This window comes from Portunus trituberculatus, chromosome 23 (assembly GCF_017591435.1).
Source record: "Portunus trituberculatus isolate SZX2019 chromosome 23, ASM1759143v1, whole genome shotgun sequence".
In the NCBI taxonomy this organism is placed as follows: Eukaryota; Metazoa; Arthropoda; class Malacostraca; order Decapoda; family Portunidae; genus Portunus; species Portunus trituberculatus.
The window spans coordinates 13,008,320-13,018,319 of record NC_059277.1 but is presented as its reverse complement, the minus strand read 5'-3'; the positions used below and the strand labels follow the sequence as shown (position 1 = coordinate 13,018,319).

Below are 10,000 nucleotides of genomic sequence, written 5' to 3'. Positions count from 1 at the left end.
ATCAATTTCCTGTACTAATATTCACAGAAGCCCTGTAACAGAAGAATGCCAAGCAAATGCAGAGTTTAATCATTTACTAGAAAAGCTAAAAGAGTGAAGATACAAATCCCCTATATTGATGAACCGAGGAAGGCCTATAGACTAAGAAAAAATAAAAACAAAAGCCAAAGAATTCAAGAGTTTACAAGTAGAAGAGATGAAAGGATGAAAATACTTGCTAACTCGCATTACAGTACTGAGGAACCACGCGCGCTTTGGTGTCTGAATGTACAAATGCACGGGTTGGAATCCTGGCCACGGTTGGAGTGTAGGTAGGGCTTCCTTACTGGCGTTAACGATTCCCTAATGGGTGGGCTTTCAGATAGGAGCTCCCTAAAAAGTCCCCAAAAGTACCTCCTTTACCTCATAAATTCCCGTGAAAGGTCCACAAAAAAAAGGACGTGGTCAAAAATACAGGATTAGAATAATACTCCTACATTAATGCGAGTCTCCCTTCCTCCTCTCCCATTTCTGCGTCCCAAACCTCCCCTGAATTACGTAGACAAACAGTGTAACCTTCACGCGTGACTGATGTGCGTGACTCCAACATCGATCGTTTTGTTTCTCATGGCTTTGCGCTTTCAGGATTCTTGGCATACACATTCCCCCGTCCCGCTCAGCCATTCGTCCCGCACAAAATAGAGAAGAATCGTAGGGAAACATAATAACGTCCATGCGTGATTGATGTTGCGTGACTGAAGCATCAAATTTTATCCATTCTATTTTTAGGTTTATCGTCTAGCACTTTTGAAATTCCTTATATAGTTTTATGATAACCCAAATAATCTGAAAGCACGTAAAATGCCATTGTGACTTTCTCCATTACTAAGATACGTGACAGTAGCATCGATTTTGTAACTTATGACTTCTATATGAGTTCAGAATGATTTTTACACTTTGCTTTTCTAAAATTATCAAAATATTATAAGAATGTAACTTCCACACGTTTTATCTCTCTTCTTCTATGATCTTTCAGTATCTTTAAACTCCGGTGCACATTGTTTGAGCTAAGATTAACTACAAACATAAGGAAATATAGTGACATCCGCACAGACACACACAAACAACAAATTAGCAAAAAAATACATATAACGAGAGAAAAACAACAACAACGACGAAAACAAATGACAACTCCCATTTTCTTTTTTAAGCTTTTGGCACATTCACAACTCCCTTTATCATCCACATCCCCAGAGGCACAGAAAAATAAAAGAAAGGAAGAAAGAGTGCAACGAGAGTAAAACAAAAACATGAACAAATCACAACTCCTATGATATTTCCTATATCTTTTAGCACATTCACAACTCCTTTTATCAACATCCCCTAAAACGCAGAAAAACTAAATAAAAAAACGAGAAAAGACAAAAACGAAAAGAAAAACAACTCATAGTAAATCCTTTTCTTTTAAACCTTTAGCACATTCACAGCTCTTTTTATCATCAACATTCCCTAAACCGCAGAAAAAATGAATAAAAACAAATAATACAACGAGAAGAAAAGCAAAAGCGAAAAGGAATCACAACTCCTATAGCATTTCCTTTTCTTTTTAACCCTTCATCACTTTCACAGCTCCTTTTATCACACATATCCACCAAATACACGAAACTAAATAAAAATAAAGAAGATAACGAGAAAAACAATAACAACGATAATAAATCAGAACTTCAATGACATTCCCTTTTCTTTTAACCCTTCATCACTTTCATAGCTCCTTTTATCACACATATCCACCAAACACACAAAAACTAAATAAAAACAAAGAAGATAACGAAAGTAAAACAACAACAGCGATAACAAAACATAATTCTCACGACATTCTCTTTTCTTTTAAATTTTCATCACATTCACAACTCCTTTTATCATCCACATCCCCAAAACACACGAAAAATAAATAAAAACAAAGATAACGAGAGAAAAATAACAATAGCAAAAAAGAAATTACAACTTTAGTCAATTCCCTTTTCTTTTAAACCTTCATCACATTCACAGCTCCTTTTATCACACACATCCCTAAAACACACAAAAATTAAGTAAAAACAAAGAAAACGACGAGAAAAAATACAAGATGAAGGAAAACAAATTAAAACTTTATCAGTTCCTTTTTCTTTTAAATCTTCATCACATTCGCAGCTCCTTTTACCACCCACATCCCTAAAACACAAAAAAAAACACGCACACACGCAGACAAACACCAAACACCGTCACCTGCACGCGTGGCAAAGGTGAGTAACAAGGCCAGCAAGACTCACCTGACGGAGGGTGTGGGTGTACCGCCAGCGACGCAGGGAAGGACAATAGTGCCACCCATGGGGACAGTGACGGCGTGTAGCTTGTTCTGGATCACAGGGCGGGTCATCTCACCTGGCTCTGTGGGGTCAAGAGGAGAGAAGTCAGGTCATGGCAGGTTAGATGTTCCAAGTAGCCAGAAAATGCAAAAGAAGTCAGACAAAACGAAGTATTAGGAAAGAACTGCAAGGTTAAACAATCTCCTTCCCTTTTTTATGAGTGTGATGGTCAAAATTTAGCGTTCAATCTTCAGTGTGAGTGGGTTATTCAGTGTCCAAGGAAGGATGGAAGTACTGAGGAAAGAGGGAATGGCAATGTGGTATGAAGCAAACAAGGTACAGAAGGTAAAGAGGCACAGGAAAGGGAAAGAAGAGATAAGGAAAAGGATATAGAAGGAAAAAGAAAACGAGAAGGAAAAAGAGTGAAAAGGGTAAAGGAAAGTTAGAAAAAAGTAAGGAAAACGAACATACACAATTTTCTCTCTCTCTCTCTCTCTCTCTCTCTCTCTCTCTCTCTCTCTCTCTCTCTCTCTCTCTCTCTCTCTCTCTCTCTTTCGCTCCTCCTACTCGTCGTCCTCCTCCTCCTCTTCCTCCTCCTTCTCCTATCTATTTATCATCAACAGAGTGACGAATGAAGAGACGCCACGTTCACCCCAGCACATCCCATCCTGCCGCCGCTGAAATCACTGCATCGGGGCATAAAAATGACGACAGCGGAGGAGATACTGCCGCGGGGACTCCAGAGAATACGAGGCAACATTACTGCCAGCGAGAGGAGAGGAAAACAATGCACGCAGACAGACATTCATAAACAGAAGTACACGGAAGAGTAACAGGGGAGGGAGAAGCACATTACAAACACTACAGATGCTGGAAATGAAGGTTGAAAAGGTACCTACAGATACACACAAACACACAAACACACGCACGTTTACAGGGAAGACTGACAGGGGAGAGAAATACATTACCAACATTACTGCCAATGAAAAGAGATAGGGGGAAAAAGGCATGCACATACTCAAAACATAAGTAGTCGTAGCTGTAAATGAAGAGAGAGAAACGTGTAACCAACATTCATGGTAAGGAAAAGGAAAAGAAAACAACACACACACACACACACACACACACACACACACACACACACACACACACACACACACACACACACACACACACACACACACACACATACAGACACACACATACAGACACACACATACAGACACACACATACAGACACAGACAGACACAGACACAGACAGACATAGACACACACACACACACATTCACAAACAGAAATAGATGGGGAGTACCAGCAAAGAGAGACATGAATAACAACATTACTGGTAACGGAAACTGAAACATATAATGGCACATGTAGATAGACATTCTTGATCTTCAGTACACGGTTCGATTATGAGGAAAGAGAAAATTTTACCAGCGTTACTGACAGTAGAAATTGCTGGAGATAAGGCACATATACACAGAAGCACAAACAGGAGTACATAAGAAGTGCATCACAGTCACAACACTCCACAAACACTAGACAAACCTTGAATTACGAGCACAGAGACAAAAAAAAAATTCATCTATGCTGCTGACACTGGAAATAGTCATGAAATAAGGCATATGAACACAAACAGGAATAGATGATAAGAAATGGATAATGAATAGTAGCAACAAACACTGCAGAAACCTTGAATTATAAACACAGAGACAAAAAATTCACCTATGCTACTGACACTCGAAATGGTAATAAAATAAGGCATATGAACACAAACAGGAATAAATAAGAAGTGCATTACAGCCACAACACTCCACAAACACTACACAAACCTTCAACCATGAGCAGAAAGAAATGAACAAAGAAAAGACGCAAACATAAACAGGAATAAATAAGGACAGGTGTATTGCAGTCACAACACGCCATAAACACTACACAAACCTACGACCATGAGCAGAAAGAAAAAAAATTAACCCACGTTACCGGCAGTAGAAATGAACAAAGAAAAGACACAAACACAAACGAGAATGAATAAGAAGTGCACTAGTCACAACATTTCACATACATAACGCAAACTTTTCATTATGAGCTCAGACGAAAATTTTACCCACGTTACTGACACTGGACACAGAAAAGGCAGTCCCATAAGCACAAACAGGAATAGATAAGAAGTGCATTACAGTCACAGCTCTCCACAAACATTTCACAAACCATCGATCATGAGGAGAGAGAACAAATAACCACACTACTCACACTGGAAATGGACGCAATAAAGGCATATATACTCAAACAGGCACAGAAAAGGAGAAGTGCATTACAGTAACAATACTCCACATACACTATACAAACTTTTAATTATGAGTACTGAGGAAAACTTTACCCACGTTACTGGCAAAAGAAATGGACAAAGGAAAGACACAAGAACAAATAGGAATAAATAAGAAGGGCATTACAGTCACAACACTTCACTAACACAACACAAATTTTCGATTAAGAGGAGAGAAAGAAAAAAAAACTTTACCGGGAATAGATGTAAAAAAATAAAAAATAAACACAAACAGGAATAAAACAAGAGAAGAAGGTAGGTTACAGTCACAACACTTCACAAACACAACACAAACTTTCGATTAAGAGGAGAGAGAAAAAAAAACTTTACCGGGAATTGATGTAAAAAAAAAAAGGAACATAAACACAAACAGGAATAAACAAGAGAGAAAAGTAAGTCACAGTTCCAACACTTCACAAACACAACACAAACCCTTATAAACACAAACACAAGAATAAAGAAACACGTGACAACTACAACACCGCTTCAGAAACTCAATTTTCGGCGTGGTGAAGATGGGAAACAGCAACTCAATCCTCTTATCGAAGTTCAGACAGAGTAATATGTGAATTGAAACCAAACAATTGAACTAATCTATAAGGTTTCTTCACTCTCTATTCTACCTTCTACAGTAGACTTGTACCGAACTAACTTATGTACTCCCTGATTCCTCGTGTGTGTGTGTGTGTGTGTGTGTGTGTGTGTGTGTGTGTGTGTGTGTGTGTGTGTGTGTGTGTGTTTGTGTGTGTGTGTTTCCTCTTTTTCTATATTTGTTTAGTATATCATGGTTTGAGATTTCGATATTTTCCCTTCTGCCTGAAAAGCGGGAATTTAGAGAAAGGTTGGTCTTATTACTATAACAGAACACAGAAAATACACAGACACGCACACACACACATATACATACATGCACACCCACACGTACACGCACTCGCACACACAATCACGAACATATGCAAAGACAAACACCTGGAGTCCTAAACTTGTCTACAAATACATGAACTTTCAGGTTTCTTTCAGTAGAAGCAATAGAAAAAGTCTTTACATAAGAACACAAACAAAATAAAAAGACAACAACACCAACAACAATTACAACTACAAAAACAATTACTACAACTACAACTGTAACAACAACAACGAAACAACAACTACGACAACAAAACAACAACAACAACTACTAGTACTACAAGAAATACAACTACAACAAAAACAACAACACAGAAAAAGTAGGAAAAAATCAACACAACACAACAAATAAGAGAAATAACACAAGTACAACACAACAACACACACACACACACACACACACACACACACACACACACACACACACAGTCCACCTCCCACCTCACACCACCTCTCCACCCCAGACATTCACAAGAGCATCAAAACAAATACGGGAATATCCGGCAGGTTTGCTCCTCGTGCTTGTGAATAAAGGACACACAAGGCAGACAGAAGGGAACCGTTTTGCTCTCTCACCTCGTGTTCTCCAAAGCCACAGAGATGACCAGCTGGTTTTTAAGAGTGTATTTCTTTTTGATAATGTAGGAATAGTATTAATTTGTCACTTCAATCATCAAAATATTTTTAAAAACACTTCATAAAGGGCTCATATTGTGAAACGTTTTACTCTCTCTCACGTCGTGTTTTCCAAGGCCACAGAGATGATCAACCGGGTTTTAAGGGTGTATTTCTTTTTAATGATGTAGAATAGTGTTAATCTGTGACTTCAATCATCAAAACATTACTAAAAACATGAGTAACTTATTAAAAAGACTCGTATTTTGATTTTTTTTCTCATCTCGACTGTTTTCCAAGGCCACAGAGAAGATTAGACGGGTTTTCAAGAGTGTCTCCCTTTTTGATAATGTAGGAATAGTGTTAATCTGTCACTTCAATCATCAAAACATTCTTAAAAACACGTACAACTTCATAAAAGACCCCGTATTGTGAAACGTTTTACTCTCTCTCTCTCTCTCTCTCTCTCTCTCTCTCTCTCTCTCTCTCTCTCTCTCTCTCTCTCTCTCTCTCTCTCTCTCTCTCTCTCTCTCACCTCGACTATTTCCGAAGGCTACAGAAATTATTAGCAGAGTTTTAAGGGTATCTTCCTTTTAATAATGTAGGAATAGTGTTAATCTGTTACTTCAACCATGAAAACATTCTTAAAAACACGTATAACTTGATAAAAAGGCCAGTATTTTGAAACACTCTACTCTCTCACCTGGACTGTTTTCCAAGGCCACAGAAGTGATTAAGCAGATTTCTTCCTAATGATAAGATTAAAATAGTGTCAATCTTTCATTAGACCACTAAAAATCATTAAAAAAAAAACGTGAAACTTATCAAAAAAAGCCCATATTCTTTCCATATTCTCTATTGCTTTCCTCTCTCAAAAACTACTATTTTCATAAGCAACACAGACGGAAAGTCGGATTCTCAAGAACACTCCTCTTAGCAACAACAGAAACAGTACCAATCTGTCGCTAGAACCCAACAAAACACCCTTACAAACCCGAGGAACTGAAACTAGAGCCTTTTGAATGTAACGGAGGTGCGGCGCGGATGTGTTTCAGAAATCAAAGGAAGGCAGACGGGCACCTGGGAGTTACCTAGACAGCAGCAGCAGAAGCGGGAAAGCAGCGTGTGGCGGGGGATCGATAGTAACAGTGAGTGTGAAAGAGTAATGGTTGGAGAGATGCTTGTGTTTGTGGCGCTGTGAACCCTATCTGGAGAGAGTGTGTGTTGGGTGAGGGTGGTAGGTAGGATGAGAGAGGGAGAGAGGGAGGTCAAAGAGGTATGGAGAGTAAATGGGAAGGACTCAATGAACTGGTAGATGTTAAAAGAAGGAAGGATGGAAGGAAATGGAAGGAAGGAAGGAAGGAAGGAAGTAGATAAATGACAAACTATTGAGCAAAATTAAAACAGGAAGAAGTGATAGTAAAAAAGAAGAAGAAGAAGAAGAAGAAGAAGAAGAAGAAGAAGAAGAAGAAGAAGAAGAAGAAGAAGAAGAAGAAGAAGAAGAAGAAGAAGAAGAAGAAGAAGAAGAAGAAGAAGAAGAAGAAGAAGAAAGAAAGAAAGAAAGAAAGAAAGAAAGAAAGAAAGAAAGAAGGAAAAAGAAGAAAAGAAGAACAAAAAAGAACAAAACAGAAGAAACAAAAGAAAGAAAAGAAAAGGAAAAAGAAAGAAAAAGAAGAAAATAACAACTAAGAAGAGGAAAATCCACTACTAAGGAACAAGAAAACACCACACCACCACCACCACCACCACCACCATCACCACCACCACCAACAACAACAACACCACCACCACCAACAACAACAACAAAAGTACCAAGAAAAAGAAGAAAAAAGAAGAAAAAAACACTAAATAACCAATGAACAAGAACCACAACCACCAACAACAAGAGGAACATGAAGAAGAAGAAGAAGAGGAGGAAGAGACGGCAACGATTGAGGAAGAAGAGGAAAAGGAGGAGGAGGAGGAGGAGGAGGAGGAGGAGGAGGAGGGGGACGAGACAGGCCAGGCCCCAGAGCTATGAAGACTGGCACCCCTACTGATAATATGATACGACACGTCAGGAAGGAGGAGGCGCACGACACTATACCCCGCACCGCTGTTTGTGTCCCCGACTTGCAAGAATATCACACGCTTTTTCACGAGGTGTCAGCGGCGAGACGCGTTTGTCAGGGGGAGGGAAAAATTGGCTTGGGAGGGACAGAGGGAGAGAGTGACTGGGAGAGGGAGAGAAGGAAGGGAGAGGAGGAAGAGCGGGGAGAGGTTCATGGACGGGTGGACAAGTGGAGAGGTGGCGTTCGCTTAGGTGGAGTGGGTAAGGGGTGATGTGAGAGGGTGAGGGGTGAGGGGAGAAGGGTGAAGAAGTGGGTGAAAGGATGCCATCTGTGTGGACAAAGGTGAGGGGTTGCTACGGGAAGGGGAGGAGAAAGAGGGGAGAAGTGGAGGAGGGGAAGAAATGGAGGAAAAGGAGGAAAAGAAGACTCAGGTGTGTTTTGTGTGAAAAGGTCGAAAGGGAACAGGTGAGAGAGAGAGAGAGAGAGAGAGAGAGAGAGAGAGAGAGAGAGAGAGAGAGAGAGAGAGAGAGAGAGAGAGAGAGAAAGAAAAAGACAAAAAGAAGGAAAATGATACAATAACACGATAAGAAAACTACGAAAACTTAAAATAAAAACGAAAAAAAGAAAATTCAGACTAAAAGCAAAAGGAAAAGATTCGAAGCGTTCCGACACAGTTCCGAATGGTTTGTTGTTGCGACTCTCATGACCTCTTCCCTCTTTCCCCTCAATTTCCCCTCTATCTCTGTATACAGTAGGCCCATCTCTCTCTCTCTCTCTCTCTCTCTCTCTCTCTCTCTCTCTCTCTCTCTCTCTCTCTCTCTCTCTCTCTCTCTCTGTGTGTGTGTGTGTGTGTGTGTGTGTGTGTGTGTGTGTGTGTGTGTGTGTGTGTGTGTGTGTGTGTGTGTGTGTGAAAGTAAACACACACACACACGCGTGCACAGCACACACACACACACACACACACACACACACACACACACACACACACACACACACACACACACACACACACACACACACAGCGAGAGAGAGAGAGAGAGAGAGAGAGAGAGAGAGAGAGAGAGAGAGAGAGAGAGAGAGAGAGAGCAGGATGAGGACACCGGGATAGGGAGAAACAGAATACAGGAGGCAATTGATCTGAACAAGACACAGAGACTCAGGATGCTACGAAAAACTGAGATGACATTACGTGCTGGAAAAACAAGACGAAGTTAGAGAGACTTATGTGAAGGAAGTAAAGGATGATGGAGACGTGATATGGGAGAGAGAGAAGATAGGGAAGCGTGGAGGGATAGGGAAGTTTGTGTGTGATAAAATAAGAGGGAAAGAGAAGTAATGTTTAGTTGTTAGTGGTTTTAAAGAGAAAAAAAACAGACGTGTGGTAGGAAACATGGGGTAGATAAGTTGGTGATTTTTAAAGAGAGAAAAGTGAGGTGTGGCAGAGAAAGTGACAATTATTTAGAAGTTTATGAAGGAGAGAGTGATGAAGATAGAAGGAAAGGAAAGTGGTGAGATGTGAAGAAGGTAAAGGAGGATGGAGATGTGATAGGGGAGTCAGAGAAGATAGGAAAACGTGGAGTGATAGGGAAGTGTGTTTTAGGTGTGATAAAACAAGGAGAGAGAGAGTAATGATTAGATAGTGATTTTAAATAGAGAAAACTGACTTGTGGTACGTAACGTATGGTAGATAAGTAGTTACTGATATTTAAAGAGAGAAAAGTGAGGTGTGGTAGAGAAATAGGGATTATTTAGAAGTTTGTGAAGGAGAGAGTGA

At 39.9% G+C, this 10,000-nt stretch overlaps 1 pseudogene; it reads right to left on the bottom strand.

The window, feature by feature from the left end:
* LOC123507822 overlaps nucleotides 1-10,000 on the bottom strand; it is a 388,467-nt pseudogene that overhangs the window by 162,321 nt on the left and 216,146 nt on the right.